The sequence below is a fragment of the Canis lupus genome, chromosome 8, assembly GCF_048164855.1.
Source record: "Canis lupus baileyi chromosome 8, mCanLup2.hap1, whole genome shotgun sequence".
Lineage (NCBI taxonomy): Eukaryota > Metazoa > Chordata > Mammalia > Carnivora > Canidae > Canis > Canis lupus.
In genome coordinates this window covers 44,715,029-44,733,172 of record NC_132845.1, presented here as the reverse complement: position 1 = coordinate 44,733,172, position 18,144 = coordinate 44,715,029, and the positions used below count along the sequence as shown (strand labels likewise).

General features: G+C 48.5%; 1 long non-coding RNA gene across 1 annotated transcript; it reads right to left on the bottom strand.

Annotated features, from left to right (window-relative positions):
- Window positions 1-5,669: 5,669 nt before the first annotated feature.
- LOC140637621 (uncharacterized) lies at window positions 5,670-17,673 on the bottom strand. The gene is made up of 3 exons (XR_012034689.1): window positions 17,385-17,673; window positions 15,654-15,937; window positions 5,670-9,164 (listed from the first exon to the last, which is right to left on the bottom strand). It is a non-coding gene; the product is annotated as an uncharacterized lncRNA (long non-coding RNA).
- Window positions 17,674-18,144: the final 471 nt, after the last annotated feature.

Sequence of the window (18,144 nt, the reverse complement as noted above, 5' to 3'; positions counted from 1 at the left end):
ACCCCAAATCGATCAAATTAGAATCTCTGGGGATGGTGCTCAAAATAAATATTTTCAGATTCCCCTTGGGATGTTAATGTGGGTGGCCAATATGGCATCCCTCTAGAGCAAATTTCATACTGATCCCCATCAGCCATCTAAGGTGGACCACTGGCAGCACATGGCCCTGACCCCGCATCTGTAACTATACATCAGGGCTGGACATCAGGCTGTAGCTGGGCCAGGTGGATTCTCTCCCCAGGAACATGGAATCTGGGCTAGGAGACATCCACTTGGCAGAGGCTGAGGGAGTGGCCATCTTCTGCTGGCCATGAGCAGGAGGAAATGAAAAAGTCAGGCTGCTGAGAAAGGAAAGAGACCAGTACATTGGAAGAAGCAGGACACAACCAGGAAGAGCATCCTGCTGGGTCCTCGTGCCTTCAATTCCTGGTTCCAGACCCTCAAATAGCTTCGTGGCTCTTGGATCCAAGGACTTCCTGGGATCTTCCAGCATTCATGACGTTCTCTGGGTGGAAAGTGACAGAAATCAAACCAACTTAACATATACGGGCACTGGGGGTTATTCTGTATGTTAGTAAATTAAACACCAATAAAAAATAAATTAAAAAAAAAACATATACACGTTACTGATTTACATACCAGTAAGTACAGAGAAGGAGGTGACCTCAGGCATACTGGGCCCAGAGAGGAAACAATGTCACAATGTCCATCACTTGCTCATCTGCCACCTTTCCAATATCCGTATTTGTGTGGGGGATTCATGCCCTTTTCCTACAGACAGGCTTTTTCTACATAGTAAGAAATAGGCTGCAAGCAGCGACTCCCCATCATTTTAGCTCTGGGATCCCAGAGGCAAACCCCTTCTCCAGCTCCCCATCAGAAAGTCCCAGGGAACGTCTCTAGGCCAAAACCAAAGAGGTGTTAGCCCACCACCAATCCCAGTCAGCAGGGGCATGGATTATTGTGATTGGATTGGTTTGGGTCACTTGACCTTGTCTCCAAGGCCAAGGGAACAGGGTTCGTGACTGATAGCTGCATCAGACTCACCCAGTTGAAAAAGAAGAAATGGAACAGGAAGTGATGGGCAGACAACAGCAGATATTAGCTACTTCTTCCAAGAGATTTTTTTCTTAAGCTCTCCTGGGTTGACTTCATTCTTTGCAATCAAAAATCCCTTAACTGGGTATGGCCATAAAAGGAAAACAGGAAGAAACTTTGTGGTGATGGAACTATTCTGTATCTGGACTCAATCAGTGCCAATATCCTGGTCGTGATATTGTCCTAGTTTTGCAGGATGTTGCTATTGAGGGAAACTGGGTAGAAGATACAAGGGATCTCTCTGAATTATTTCTTAAAACTGAATGTGAATCTAAAACAATTTCCCCAACAATTTTTAACTTAAAGAAAAAACAGAAAAATAAAATCTTGCCTAAAGATGACCCTGCCACCCAAATACAATGTGGGCACAGGTTGGCTTCTTGATGGAATACAGTGGAAACCCATCACAGACAACAGAATACCACCAATCAGACATTCAGCCAACATCTTCAGAAAAGTCGGATCCATCTTCTCCTAAATCTTTTTTTATTTAATGACAAAAAAATGAAGTTCTGACAGGATCCTTGGATAACAGCATCATTCACATCCACCCAGTGATAATTAGAGGGAAAAGTTCAGGAATGTCCCCAAGGCCACAGATCACATACCAGAAAATATGCCAGAATGTGATAATCAGCTCAGAATTAGCACTAATTCTTCATACGTTTCTGAGCACATCAAATATTAAAAATACAATTAGGTACTATGCAAGTGCCTAAAAGTTTTGGCTTTAACTTTTCTTTTAACTGGGTCAAGAAACCAACAAATAGAAGGAAGTTAAATGTTAGTCATGAAGGATCAATTTATCCATAAATGGGCGGCAGGAAGCAAAGGTAAGTGATAATTTAGTGCCATGGAAGGACTTTGAAACCAGAGCACTGGATTCAAACCTCAACTTTTCCCTGGGCAAGAAATTCTATGAATTCCATCCACAAAATAGACATAAAAATAGTGACCCCTATCATAGGCGTATTGTGCTGTGTATAAAGCTGATTACATATATATATATATATATATATATATATATATATATATATATATATATATATGTAAGTGCCTGGCACACAGTAGGTCTTCAGCAAATGTTAGCTTCCTTCCCACTGGAAAGCAGTACAAAAAGGCTTTTGGTGTGATTAATGTGTTTTATGAGAACATAAAAACTGGGTTGCACTCCCCTATTTAATTAGGAAAAATAAGTAAAATGTTCTTGTGGCAGATATTCAAGGAGATGACATGAAATATTATGATGGCATCTTAGTCTTCTCCTCTTGAAAAGGAACGAAAGAGAATGTGCCAGTTAGAAAAATTAAGAGACTATAAATCCTTCCAAATCTGTACATAGCCATACAATTGGCCAGTAGAAAGGTTCTTAAATTAACATCCTCTTAAGAAATTAAATGGTTGATGGATGATACAGATGTCTTTGCAACTGACTTATTTACAGGGAGATAAGACTTCTACATACTTATCTTGTCCCCAAAATTTATTTGAAATAGTGCAAATGAAGCCATAACATTCCCATCTCACGGAAGCCGAATCGCTGCCTCTCTACTCCAAACTAGTAAAGAAAAAGGAAAAAAAAAAAGAGGAAAGGAAAAGGGAGATGTCATCCATCACCCATTTTCAACTCCTTGTCACTTTAGGTTATAAGAAATACAACAAAACAGCAGGAAAGAAATAACTTGATGCCATATCCAATCTCCCTTTCTTCCTTGCTAAACAGAGCCCTTGCTTGGTTCACATTGGCCACCTGCCTGGTTTAAAACTACATTTCCCAGCCTCCCTTGAGGATAGGATGACCATGTGACACAGGCCAACCAATAAGAAGGAAGCAGAAGTCAATCGGCTGATGTGTTAGTTATCTATTGCTGCATAACAAAGTACCCTCCAAATCTCACAGCTTGAACAAATATTCATTATCTTACAGTCTCTGTGGGTCAGGGATCTGGGAGTCGCTTAGCGGGCTGGTTCAGGCTCAGAGTGTCTTGTAAGGTTTCAGTTCAAGATGTCAGCCGGAGCTGTAACCACCTGAAGGCTCCACCAGGAAACCATGTGCTTCCCAGGTGAATCACGTGCTTGTTGGCAGGACTGGAGACCTCACCGACTGCTCTCTAGCGAACTCATTTCCTCACCTCTGCAGGGAGGCTCTGCATAGGATGCCTGTGCCTTCTTCACAGTATGGCAACCGGTGTTCCCCCAGAGCAGATGAGAAGGGGAGGAGAGTCGTATCTGTCCTGCAGCTAGAAATTATCCTACCCATTTCACAGACCAAGAAGCTGAGGCCTGGAGATGTTGACTCACCTAACAAATTGTAGAACCTGGACTCTAACTCAGGTCCATCTGATTGCAAAGTCTGTATTCACTCTACTACACCAAGCAGTTGGTTTGGGATTGCAACAAGCATTTATCAATAATCACAATAATCGCCATTTATTAAGCCTCTGCTCTGTGTCCCACCGTTCACTGGCTCATTGTTTTATTTCATCCTAACCACGACCCTGTAAAGTAGACAGTGTTTTACCAGTGGGTGGACAGAGGCTCCGACAGCTTAAGTGAATCACCCAAATTCTCACAGCTTTGTAGTGGTGGAGCTAGGATTCGATCCAGGTCCTCGGACACTCATGGACCATGGCTCGTGTGGCCCTTGGGCCAGAGTGCGGGATGGGGCGGCCAGAGAGGACAGGAGGAGGTGAATGGCAAGCTGCACCGTCATGAGTTCTTTCTTTGTGGTGATGATCTATTTACTAAGGACCAAACAAGAGGTCAATATGCCCGACTCAGCCCTAGCGAGAAATCGCCAAGACCAAATCTTAGGAGTTGGTTTATATAAGGTAGGAAAAGAACTCGGCTATAAAGAGGTTTTTTTTGTCTTCCTGGTCTAGGGTGCTCTGAGACTTGCCCTGCTGTCCACTCCCCATTTCTAAGCAGGAGACAGACCACTGCAAACACCAAGGAGACCCGGGACGTGCCTACATCCCCTCGGGAAGGCTCTGGGAAGGCAGCACCTTACCAGACACTGGCCTCTGACTTTTTTTTTCCCAAGCCCACCCATCTTCCTGTGATTTACGAGAGCCTCTTGAGAAGAATTCCCCTTCATGTGTGAATTCCAATCCACAACAGAATGCCGGGGCGAGGTGCAGGTCCAGCCACGGCCAAGGGATCCCATTGTCACCCCTGAAGACAAAGGCCAGGCTTGGTGCACGGCAGGAGCATCTCGTGCCCCCACACATGACTCTGGCCGTGGCAGCTTCCCTCTGGCCTCGGAATCATCCTTGGTTCCTGCCTATGTCAACACGTGTTTCTCCAATTCTGGAAGCCCCTGCTATCCTTCGGACAGCTACCCTCTCACCTAATTCAGCCAACGATAGAATGTTTAAGTGGGACGATACGCTCCTTCTTTCCAGTAGATCATGACACTGTGGCCCCTGTCCTGCACCAAATGAGCGGCTGGGGGGGTTTCCCAAGGACGTTTGGTCATCCAAAGTAGAAAACAATCCAAGCAAGAGTGAACACAAATCCACCACTTATTAAAAGGTTATGGCACGGATTCATGGACGCCAAGGGACAGCAGGTCTTTGAAAGCTGTTCAGGTAAGACATCGCTTGATGGCGAATTTCACTTGGTGCTTTGCCTTGGTTCTACTACCTACATGAAGTCTTCCCTGACTTACAGACTCCTTTCACTGTCTCCATCATGCCTTGCACGAGACCTGCTATCTCATATGTATGCGTGTGTGTCTGTGTATGTGTGTGTGTGTGTGTGAGTTGTGCTTGTGTGTACATATATGTATGGGTGTATATAGGTGTATGTGTGTATGTGTGTGGCTCTGTCTTTGTATTCCCCAAACTACTCTGTGACTCTCCAAAAGCCACAGTTTCTAGTGCAAAAGTGTCAGAGCTGTGGCACCCACAGATGGGGTTACTAACCGTGCCAAGGTGTGTGTGTTCGGGGGGGAGTTCTGTAGCATACAACAAGGAGCCCAGGCTCGTAGGGGAGGGAGCCTTCTAGAGGGAGGGTCAGTGCCCCCCGAGACTAGAACACCAAGCAAGGTGGGGAGCTGGATTGTTCACACGGAGGATGGGCCCTGCCAAGGCCTGGGTATGGCAGGAGGGGGTGGATCGCACAGTTTAACCTGTGTGTAGTTCGGCGAGGCCTGTGTCAAGGCAGGAAGGGAAGGTGGTGAGGAGGTCAGCTTGGGGAGGGCCATGGATGCTCTCGGGACTTTGGACGTGATCCTGGGGCCCAGGGGAAGCCTGCATAACTGAGGAGCCGCACATTCACATTTGCACATTAGAGCGTCCCTTCCGCCTGCCATTCAGACGGTGCAGGAGAGGGAGCAAGGCTGGTGGGACCCAGGGGAACGTGCCACCTCCCAGCACCCAGGACCCAGACTAGAAACAGCTGAAGGAGGGCGGGGACTGGGGCCCCTGCATGCCGTGATGCTGGGAGGACATCAGGGTGGGGAGAGGGAGGGAGAGAGACAGAGAACGTGAGAATGGAATATGTTGCATTTGAGGGGAAAAATATTCTTCTTCCAACACATCAGACAATCACATTTTAACTCACTGAGTACTTTATTGAGCATCTACTGTGTTTACATCTGTTCTTTTTTTTTTTTTAAAGATTTTATTTATTTATTCATGAGAGACACAGAGAGAGGCAGAGACACAGGCAGAGGGAGAAGCAGGCTCCATGCCGGGAGCCTGATGCAGGACTCGATCCCAGGACCCCGGGATCATGACCTGAGCCGGAGGCAGATGCTCAACCACTGAGCCCCACCCCCAAGGATCCCTACATCTGTTCTTTTTTTTTTTTTTTTAATGATAGTCACACAGAGAGAGAGAGAGAGAGAGAGGCAGAGATACAGGCAGAGGGAGAAGCAGGCTCCATGCACCAGGAGCCCAACGTGGGATTCGATCCTGGGTCTCCAGGATCACGCCCTGGGCCAAAGACAGGCGCTAAACCGCTGCACCACCCAGGGATCCCCCTTACATCTGTTCTTTAGTGATCCTTCTAAAACCACCTGTGGGTAAGTTTTATTTATTTATTTTTATTTCTATCCTCCCACCTGAGCAAGGGGCGCAGACAAGTAAGCTGTCCAGGGTCCCCCAGCTCAGCAAGATCGGGCTGGGTGTCCGTGCCCTCCGGGGCCTGATGTGTGTCCACTTCTAGCTGACACCACAATGCTTAAACAGAGAGTGCACCCTGGGTGGTTACAATCAGCAAATGGGCAGAGAGTCTGACCCAGCATTTTGTTACCTGTGTCCCCAAGCATGTCCTCGGGCCACTGTCCACAGTGTATGGGTCACGGGTCCCCAGGCCCTCTCGTGAACCCCACGCCCAGACCTCTGCAGGGCAAGAAACTATGACTTTTCTACCTCGGATCCCTGGGGTCTGATGCAAGGTAGCAACAGAATCAGCGTAACAGAACTGAGTCGAAATGATTTCTTCAGAGTAAGAGCCAAATGAGACATCTAGCTTCCAGGTTGCCGATCTCCATGGTGCAAACCCTCCTCCGGTGGCCTTTTCAAGCCACTTGACTTGGGTATTTCCCAAGCACCAATTATGTGCCTGGCCCTAAGCCAGAGGCAAAGCGGCCCCCGAAAGACAAGAGGGTGGTGTCCATCTCCAAGGAGCTCGGTTCTGTAGCAGTGGAAGGATCATTCACATTCTCTCTTTTTTTTTTAAGATTTTATTTATTCATTAATGAGGGACACAGAGAGAGAGGCAGAGACACAGGCAGAGGGAGAAGCAGGCTCCCTGCAAGGAGCCCGACGTGGGACTCGATCCCGGGACTCCAAGATCAATGCCCTGAACTGAGGGAAGATGCTCAACCACTGAGCCACCCAGGTGCCCCTGATTATTCACATTCACAGAGAGCAACGGATGGGACATTTAAGGGGTTGGAGCCTTAATTGTAGGGGCGGCCCATGGTCAAGGTGTAAACGCTCCCACACTGCCGTCCAGACCTGGGAAGACATGCGTGTTCCAGATCACCAGTGCTTCAGGGGCTTGTGGGCCTGGGCGGTAGACAAGCAAGCAGGTGAAGAAATTGCATCACATTAAATAATAACCAGCTGGTGGGTCCCATGAAGTTGCTAAGCAAGGAGCTCTGACAGAGATGGGGACATTGCGTCCAAGCTGCTGGCTGTGCCTATCACCCTGCCTTTCCAAGAGGCCAAAACAGAATTTTTCAATCCAAATTCTGCTCTGGTTCTTAATGCAGAGACGTGTCAGCCCTGACACCTCTTTCTTCTATCCTGTCGCTGAGGACCTGCCACCTGCGGGCTCTGTCCTGGAAGAGAGGCGGTCACTTCTCCCCAGGACCTGCAGCTGAGAGGGGTTAAGTTGCTCATGCCCTCGTGCCTTGCCCCCTCCTCCTCCTTGCTGAGAGTATCGTCCTCTCTGGTGGCCGCTGCCATGGGACTCACAATGAATCAAATCAATAGTGTCATCGATTGGGCTGATGTCAAATCCAACAGGAGCTGGTTATCTTCCTTCCACTTTTAACAGGTATTCCAGAGCTCTTGGGTCCCAGAGAGATGCCTTCTACTATTTAATTGTATTTATTCTCAAGCACTGGGAAATATCCCCATTGGCCTTATTCTGTTCAGATTGGTCCAAAAACAGGACTCAGAGAAAGAGTGAACACTTTAGGGTCCCTTTGCTTCCACGGTGAGCGTCAGTGGTATAAATGGTTATTCATATGGATGCTGGGACCAGATTATCCAGGTTTCAATTCTGATTCTTCTCCAAGGAAAATACATGTGCCATGGGGTAGATTGTGTCCCCCCAAAAAATACATTAAAGCCCGAATTCCCTGTACTGTGAAGGTTCCAGCCCTTAACTTACTGCAAGAATGTGAATAATCCGGGGCACCTGGGTGGACGTGATCCCGGGGTCTGGGATGGAGTTCTGCATTGGCTCCCTGCAGGACTCTGCCTATGTTTTTGCCTCTCTCTGTATGTTTCTCATTAATGAATAAAATCTTTAAAAAAAAATGTGAATAATCCTTTCCCGTCTGCATGCCTTCATTTTCCCCATCTATGAAATGGGGGTATAAAAGCCACCTCACAGGTATTGTCGTGAAGATGAAATGAGCATATACATGTGGATTCCTTAAAAAAAAAAAACACTGGAAAAAATAAAAATAAAAATAAAAAACACTAGACATACATGGTATTATTACTACTTTGCCATTCTTGTGTTGGATTTCCTGAGTACCTACTATGTGTGAGGCCTGGAGCTAGGAGCTTTGCCTCTATGATCTCACTTAAAAGTCTGATATTTTGTTCATCAGAGATTTTTCTGCATTCATTTTGATCTGTTAAAATACTGTGCTAAAAAAAATAAAAACAAAAATAAAATACTGAGCTAAGACCGTATTTATCTTAATTGGTATGTTTTGGGGCACCTCCTTAAATGTTGTACCCCAGACAAGGGCCTCACTAACCTCCCCCTCAGCTCGGCCCTGGGAGGTGCACGCTGAATTGAGGTGCACTTTGGTGTCTCCCCATCCTTCTCCCTGCCTGCGGTCTACTGCACGGCTGGGATTTTATTAATCACACCCAGTTCTGGTATGAAAATAGGATCGATAGTGAAATTAGAGAGAGCAGAAAACGTTCATCCTTGAGGCCCTGCTCCCAATTTGCAGCTAGGTGCTTCAAGAAAAGGTGGCTTGGAAGGGAGAGGCCCTGCCTACAGGCTGTCCTCTGCACAGACGGGCCTGCCCGGGGTGGGATGTGGCCGGCACACAGCCCTCCCCACAGCCAGGTGCGTGTGCAGGAGACTCACACATCTCTTCTCCCCTCTCAGGTCTGGAAGGCATGGGGCCCATGGTCATGGCCTGTTGGAATATCAGCTCCTTAGGACACGATGGAAGCCGACAGAAGGGGCTCATTCATTCCTTGGTTCCTCGTCTGCTCCTCCGTAGAGTGAAGGCTCCTCCGTAAGTACAGAGATTTGGTCTGTTCTGTTCACTGTGGTAGCCTCAGCCCCCACGTGGCTGTCTAGCAGGTGGCTTAGAGCAGAAGCTCGAATATTTCCTGAGCCAACGTTGAATGAATCTGTTCAGCAATAAATAGAGGGTAACAGAATTAGACAAGGGTTAGATCACACAAGGCCACGTAGCTGGAGGGTTCGGATGTGCCCTCATTTTCCCCACCACACACACCAGTCTTCTCATAGGCTCTTCTGTGGGGAAGGGCACGGCCTGGTGGAGGAAAATCCAGGAAATGATTTAATTTGGAAACGTATAGCCTTTGGAAAAGCCTCTCTCTCTCTCTCTCTCTCTCTCTCTCTCTCTCGTTTAGTCCGGAACACAACTTTCATTCCCCAGATGGGAGGGCTGTCGTGCAGTCAGCAAAACCTCCTAAGACACTGACATTGAAATATCTGCCTTCATTTTTGAGACTCCAAGATCTTGGGACCAGAGTCAACATGGCTGCAACTGTGGGTGGTCATCACAGGTGATTTTGCCCCCCTCCCTTTTTTTTTAAAGATTTTATTTATTTATTCATGAGAAACACACAGAAAGAGGCAGAGACACAGGCAGAGGAAGAAGCAGGCTCCCTGCAGGGACCCCAATGTAGGACTCCATCCCAGGACCCCAGGATCACGCCCTGGGCCAAAGGCAGATAGATGCTCAACCACTGAGCCACCCAGGGACCCCGACTCTGCCCATCTTTACAAGGGATGAGCCTGAGCATGTGTCTCACTACCTAAATGCACCAGGCACAGCCTCAGCCTGTAAGGTCCATAAGGCTGCCCTGTTGACACTCGTAACCAAGCAAAAGGCATGAACAGGGTCTCCCCAAGCGACTTCAGAGGAAACAGGGCCCTACCGACCCCTTATTTCAGGGTCCCAAACTGCAGAGCTGTGACGGAATAAATTTCTGTTGTTTTAAGCCACTCATTACTGGTCATTTGTTACGGCAGCCCCGAGAAACTCATACATTATGTTATTAATATATCTCATTGTTCCAGTTTGCACGTGCTGACATGGCTTAGCTGCTCCAAATGACCCACACAAATACTAGGACACAAACATTCACGTCTCTGACCACCCCCCCACACACACACACCCAACCTTGAGAAATAAATTCCTGATGCCCACGTTCATTCTACCTTTTAACCTGCACAAAGCTATTTTTATTCCAACCTCCAGCCCTGGTTTTGTGGAGCTTCGATTAACAAGGCAACAGAGCACTTCTGGAAGGTCTCAACAGCACTGCATAATTAGTCTCCTGTGTTTGCTGGGAAGCAGCGTTCAACAGAGATGGGACTGTAGCTCTGAACTGGCTCTGGCCTGTTGTTCCTCACTGTGGGGTCAGGGGACCACTCAGCTCAGCTGCCTCCAGGGTGCCTGCTCAAAGCAGAGACCCCTGTGTGGATCCCCTGAGCCTGTGTCTAAGGGGAGAGTTCCGGCCACTGCTTTTTGGGGGGATTTCATGGGAGATTCTGGTGCTAGCTAATGCAACACACCATTAACCCCTGGAGCACAGGTTCCCAAGCTGGGGCCAGGTTGGGGTGGGGGTTGGGGCCGTGTTGGGTCTTGGCCACAGCTAATGCACCTTTGGAAAAAAGAATTCTCTCCACAGCTTTTGCCCTCCTCTCTCTGGTCCAGGAGTAGACACTGGGGTGGGCTGTCCCCAAGGAGTGGCCAGAATTCATCAGCCCAGGGTCCCCTGGGAGGCTGGAGACATTTTCAAGACAGGAGATGAGGTGGTAAGAGGAGCCACAACCTCTCCAGTGCTTCTCCAGCCTCCCTTTGGGAGATGAGGCCTCCAAACCCAAGAGGACACCCTTGCCTGTCCTTATAACCACCCAGGAAGGCTGCTTTCCAGACCTGGCTGATTCTTTGCTTCAATTACCCAATATTGGGGCAGGGAGAGGGGGGTACTTGTCTGTTTGGTAGCATGTCTATACAGCCACTGTCTACCTGGGGCAGAAGAATCTACCCATGGGACACCTGGGTGGCTCAGTGGTTGAGCGTCTGCCTCCAGCTCAGGGCGTGATCCCAGGGTTCCTGGGATCAAGTTCTGCATTGGGCTCCCCACATGGAGCCTGCTTCTCCCTCTGCCTGTGTCTCTGCCTCTCTCTGTGTCTCTCATGAATAAATAAATAAAATCTTTAAAAAAAAAAAAAAAAAAAGGAATCCACCCAGTAAATCCACTGACTCAGCAAATACTCATGGAGGATTTAATACGGACTGTCTCAGACACAGTGGATACAGAGTGAACAAGGAGAGTCTCCCTGAGACAGCGACACACTCCGGAGACCTAGATAGATTGGGGATGGGGTCCTGGTTGAAGAGAATTCCAGCACTGGGGAGGATGTGAGGGCCAACGTGAGGCCCCGAGGAGAGACAGCATGGGGCATGTTTGGGGACCAGCAGGGAGGCCAGCACGGCTGGCGGCTGGCGGGGAGTAGGGGAGGCAGGGGGGAGGGGGCAGGTGAGCTCGAGAAGTGGACAGAGGTCGGGGATCCCCCTGGACGGGCCTGGCTTGGAGGTTGTAGAGAGGCCGCTGAATGGACAGAATCAGGGTGGGTCTGGAGTTGATAGGATGACGGGACTCCCAGATTGAACGTGGGAGGATGATGAAGGAAGAGGAAGCAATTACAGCCCCCGGACACTGACAGGATGTTGGATGATATAAGAACTATTAATTCCCTAGCTGCAATCATGGTATTGTGGCTACGTTCTTAATTGTCCTTACCTTTTAGAGATCCATACTGAAAGCTTTATAAATTAAAGGATATAATTCTGGGATTAACTCCAAAATAACTTGGGAGGGGAAGCCTTTGGAGGCGAGGGAGAGGGGGATGAGGACAAAACAAGCCTGGCCCTACGCGGATGGCTGTTGGAGCTGGGTAATGCTCACTCCGCGTTGTGTATGTTTGGAAGTCTCCAGGATAAACATTGTAGGAGGCCACATTCCCAGGATGGGGCAGGGGTTGTCACCGCGTCGTGGTTTTCTTATTCATGCCCTGATGGCGTTGTGGTACCTTCATGGGCCCCCACTCCCTGGGCAGACCCCAGGCACAGTGAATTAGAGTCCCCGTTCCACATACCCTCTCGACAGGCCAAAGACTCCCCATGAGGGCCTGGAGCAGGGCACACACTGTCCACCCTGTGGAACACTTGAGACTCACCCGATTTTACATGGAACCTTGAAAGTCAGAAACAACAGTTCCCTACAAGGCAGTGCTTCTCAACTGGGGGGGTTGCTCCCCAGCAACGGCTGAACACCTGGTGGTGGGCGGAGGCATTCCTGGTTGTCAGCCTGGGGGCGGAGGTGCTCCTGGCGTCGAGGGGGTGAGACCAGGGACGCTGCTCACCCTCCTGCAGCGCACAGGGCAGCCCCCACAATCGAGAATGATCCAGCCCCGGATGTCAACAGTGCCGAGGTGGAGGGGCCCTGATCCAGAGGCTGCTGGATCTTGGAAGAATGAACACAGGTCTTCAGAGCTGGGTAGACCTGATGGCAACAGGAAGCTCTTGTTGGGGTTATTTAAAAATAACTACACTGAGCTTCAGAGAGGCAGAAATGCTGGCCCCAAATCACATCAGTCTCCTCTCCCTGCTTTATTTTTCTCTGTGTCTATACTGCATACACTCCCTGTTTATTTTATATGGCACACACACACGCGTGCGTGTTCCCTACACTAGAATCTAAGCCCCATGAGGGCAAGGATTTTGTCCATTTCGCTCACTGGTGTGTCTCTAACACCTTGCACAGGGCCTGGCACATAGGAGCTCGTGAATATTCATGGAATATTGGGATCACACTGACAATCCAGATCATCACCATGGCCCATACAACCCTACAGGACATTGCCCCCACTCTCTCCTTCCACCTCATCCTCCAGCACTGCTCAGCCCTCACCGTACTCCGCAGTAACAGGTCCCTCACTGTTAAACACGCCAAGAGCACTCTGACCCCAGTGTCTTTGCACCTGCTGCCTGAACATTCTCTTCTCTCCTCCACCCCCCTGCCATCCCATCTTCATGGCTTATTTGCTCCCTTCATTCAGGTGTCTAGTCAAAGTCACCTTGTCAAAGCAGCCTTCTCTGAACTCCCTCTCTAAATAGTGCCCCCACCCCACCTCTACTACTTCCTCCTTTCCTGTTTTATGTCTCATCCTAATCCTCATCTCTCCCCAACTCTATAACAGATATTTTAAATGTTTATCATGTCTTCCCTTCTATTCCCCACCAGAGATCCTAAAGTAATGAGCCTGCAGAAGTTCTCATAATAAAGTGAAAGATGCTAAGACTCGAGAACATCCCAGATGGGGCCTCTCCCTTTGCTATCACTTCCATAAATGACATCAGGAAACTGAGCTTCTGAACTCTGCTGCACCAGGAGCCTGGGCACTGTTTGATCCACCTCATTTGACAGATGAAGTCAGCGTGGTCACACACAAAGGGTCCAGCATCCTCTGGGCTGCTTTGGTAGGATTGCCCAAGAGCCTCTGGCAGCCACAGCTCAGCCCTAGTTGTGTTGGAATATGAGCACAAAGTTGCCAAATCTTTGGGGTGTTTTTTTTTCCTTTTAAAGAAGTTCCAAGTCTGGATTTTTTGTATGTGAAAGTTCCTAATTTTTGACACCAAACCTACACCCTACATGGCAACAGTCAGCTGCAGCTAAGAGCTGCTGCCCATTATGAAAGAGGCACGAACGCTTCAGGTCACCACAAGCCTCACCCAGAATGCTTTGCTCATTTGTTTTACCTGCTTGGCCTCTGACAGTATTTGACTTTTCAGCTCCTGATTTAAGGATCTTAGTCGATGCTGAGCTAAACATGAGCTAGCATGGTAATGCAACTACCACCAAAAAAACCAAACATAAAAAAATTTTAAAGACTTATGTTATCTTGGGTTGCATCTATAGAGGTATAGTGTCCAGGAAAAAAAAAAAGAAGAAGAAGAAGTTATATTCCATGTCTGGCCTCCAGTGTGCGGTCTTACCTCAGGAGTCAAGGCCACCATTTCAAAACAGATAAAGACTATTGTCATTTGTTTGTAGAAGACCAGACAGAAAGGCTGAAGAACTGTCTGCCTCCCTCCAAAAAAAGACTTGTCAGGGATATAAGCACTGTCTTCATATGTCTGAGCAGCACTAATGAAAGAGAAACAAGATGCATTTTGTGACTCTACTGGGAAGCATAATTAGACCCCGTAGGTGGGAGATACAGAGAGATAAATAGCCCCTCAGCATCTAAAAACTGAGTTTTCTCGTTGTCAGAGCCCAGCTGGGATGGAATGAGAAGGAGTGACTTCCCTGTCACTGGCAGTATTGTTAAGTGAGGCTGGATACCATTTAACGGGTCTATCATAGAGGTGATTGAAGCATCAGAAATAAAATTTGAAGGTGAGCAGGGGGGCACAGAAAGGAAAGAAAGAAGGAAGGAAAGAACAGAGGAAGAGAAGGACAGATGGTTGGATTTACTGAGTGCCCACTGTGTGCCTGGCACTCCATCGACAGGCACATCGTCATCACCTTTCTATTCTCTTCTGGATTTAGACTCTGGATCAGACCATTTCCTATGTGATTGCAATTCAATTCCAGTCTCCAGTGAAAAATGTGTCCCACGTGTCCCATGTCACCGCGAATGCAAATTATACACAAATTCCAAAGGGGTTGCACTTAGGTTTCTTTCTGAAAGGGTGACGGGAACCAAAGGGGGAAGCAGATCCAAAAGGTCACCTCTGCCTCACTCCCCGGTCCCGTCAGCCCACCCCATCCCTGTCGACACCGCCAGAATGCTCCATCACCGGGGTGGGTGCCCCCCTCTCGCTCCGATCCTAAGCCACATTAATGGGGGGTCTTGTTGTATAAGACAAGCTTGTCAGCTGCTCACTGTCGGTGAAGAGAGGTAATGAGAACTACTCAGCAATTGGGCGTTAACTAAGAGAGTCTACAGCATAACAAGAGGTCCCCAAGACTCACAGGGAGAAAACTGCCTCTTGCTGAGCTTTCTGAACATCTCACTCCATCCCCAGAGGAGACCTTGACCTCGGATGGTGAATTATGAAAAGGAGAAGTGCCGCTGTGATTGGTCCCCTGCAACTGTCTCCCCGCTCGACAAGCCATTGTCCGAGTGACTGCCAGTGGATCCTTGGAGAAGGAGTATCAGACATCATCCCGCTCCCCAGCTCTTCCTACGACGCTGAGGATTGAACCCGAACTCATTCATCTGTCTGCAATGTGTCTCCAGCCAACCTCACCAGCATCCCTCCCAAGCCCTTTCCATCAGGCCTCTGCTGGCTTCAGTGGCATCTGCTTTGTTTGGATTCCAGGGATTTGGGCAGGAGTAGCGTCATTAGGAGGTGACCCCAGGAAGTAGAGTGAAGGAGAAGGGAGAAGAGCCAGCGTAGGAGGCAATGATGAGCACGCCACCCTCTGGAGACCATGACGATGGCGATGCGACAGGCCTCACAGTCCTCTCACTGGGACATGAAGAATCTGGGGTATTTACCTACCGTCTTCATTTCCAGGGGCTGCTAACAAAGTACCACTAACAGGATGGCTTGAAACAATGGATATTACCTCTCAGCTCTGGAGGCTAGAAGTCAAGGTGTCCACCCTCTGGATGGTTCCAGGGAAAGTTGGGGGGAATTGTTCCTGACTTCTTCCAGGGTCTGCAGATTGCTGGAAATTCTGGGTATTCCTGGGCATGCAGCCACACCACTCCAGTCTTTATCTCTGTGACACGTGGTGTTCCTCCCCCGCAGCCTCGCCCCGTGCATCCCTCTGTGTCTTCACATGGCCTCCTCCAAACACCAGACATCTGCCCTCATCCACTGTGGTGACTACATCTGAACCGATTATATCTGCAGGATGTATTGACAAAAAAGGTCACACTCTGAGGCTCCAGAGGACACGAATTTGGAGGGCGGGGGGTGGGGGACACTCGTCAACCCTGCATAGCTCCACCGACTCCCTTTGCCCCTCATCCAGGCAGCATTGTACAGTGCACAAGCCCAATAGCAGTACTGCTCATTTGTCCACTGGCTCTAGCCACACTGGCCTCCTCCACCAAGTGACATCCCCTCACACATGCTCATGCTGTTCCCTCTGCCTGCAACACACTTCCTCCCAATATCCATGTGGCTCATCTCTGCTGTTGCAGGTCTGCAGATTCCTTTCAGATTCCTTTCAGATACTAGGAACAGAAACCCAACTCAAACCAGCTTAGCCCCCCAACACAGGAAACCCACTGATTCTTGTAACTAAAAAGTCAGTCTCCGGGCAAAGCTGGATATGGGGTTTTGAAGCAGGCCCTCAGTGTTCAGTCTTGCCCTGTCTCTTGGGCATGTGGGTCCAGGAAGGTTGTCAGAAGCCCTAGACTCACATGGTTATGGTGGCACCACTTTGGGATGGCAACATCTTCCCCATTGGAGGAAGAGCCCAGAATGGATTCTGATTTCACTCAGACCACCTGCCTCTGCCTGGACCATCACCACAGCCAGAGAATTACAGTATTCTGATTGACCAGGTCTGGGTCACACTCTTAAATCTGAGAGTAGGGTGACAATCACACCCAATCCACATGGAATGAATGGGTCTCCCCAAAAGAAGCTCTATTATCAAAGAAAGGGAGAAGGTCCAAGTAAAAACAGCAGGTGTCAACTAAAATGTCCAATCCTATGATATCTCTTCAGAGAGCCCTCCCCTGACCTCCGTTCTTACCCCAAATCAGCCCTATGTTAGTCCCATGAATCTGCTTCTTTTTCCCCTCATAGCACCTGTAACTTGTTTATTATGCTTATATTTCTTTCCGTAACATCTGCCTTACCCACTGGACTGTGAGTTCCCCGAAGACAGAGGCGATGCCTATCTTGTTCACATCTGGAGCCTGCACCCATCAGGGCATGCCTTGACCACAGTAGATGATCAGTCATTGCACGGCTTTTATAAAGGAACTTTGTGACTCTGTTCTAGTGACTCGTGGAGCTGGGAGTGGCCCTTGCGTCTCCTGAGGCCCAGCCCAGCCCAGGGCACAGTAGAAACAGACCCCAGTGTGGCATGCATGGCTCATGACCCACCTGCAGCCTGTCCCCCAGGAAGTGTGACCTCTGAAGTTTGCCCGTGTCTTCCTGTTACTCAGTCTGAATCAGTCCAGCTCAGCATAAACACCGGATTGTTTAGCAGCTGCAAGAGCCAGGTTCGAATCACAGTTCTGCTACTGGACATTTCTATGGTTGCCGGCGAGATTCTTAAATGCAATGAGAATCCATTTCCACACTGATTTTTTAAAACTATTTTCTCTACCCTTACCTTTCATTATGATGCTGCATTTTATGAATCCTTATAAAATCTTCTAGAAACCTTCCTGGAACATGGTGGGGTATAAATAAAATGTATCTGCAAAACAGAGATAATATTTACCATGCGGGGCTGCTTGGGGAATTAGAGATAATGTAGGCAATGCACCTGGCAGATGCTAGGCCCATTATTATTATTTTTGGTGGGACTGAATCTCAACAAATACTTTCTCAGACATCAAGCAGGAAACCAATTTCCTTGAAAATAAATGTCACAGATATGAAAGGACTGATCCAAAAATAAATACAAAAATCTCTAATCGGGACGAAACCCAGAGGAATGATCCAGTCACAGAACGGGTCCTGTGCTGACCCAGTGGCCCCCCTCCAGGTGGTCAGGAAGGTGAAGTTGAAGGTGAAACATAGCAGACAGGTCATTGTCATGGCCTGTGACCAAGCCAGAGACACTGCTGGGCTGGAGGTGAATGAGGTGAACAGGAGGCACAGACGTTGCCAGGTGACCACACAGGAGGTCAGGAACAAAACAGCTGGGCAGTGAGCACAGAATGTGATGGGGAATGTACCCACAGAGCCAAAAAGTAGAAAATAAACCAGACTTTTGCATAAGAGACTTTGAAATGACAAAAGAAATCAGAACTGCAGACTGATCCAGCTCTGGGTGTATTCGGATCTATAATTAATGAGAAAATAAAGATCATGACACCTATCCCCACCCCACCACCAAAAAAGGTAGGGGGAGGGAGGAGAGCACG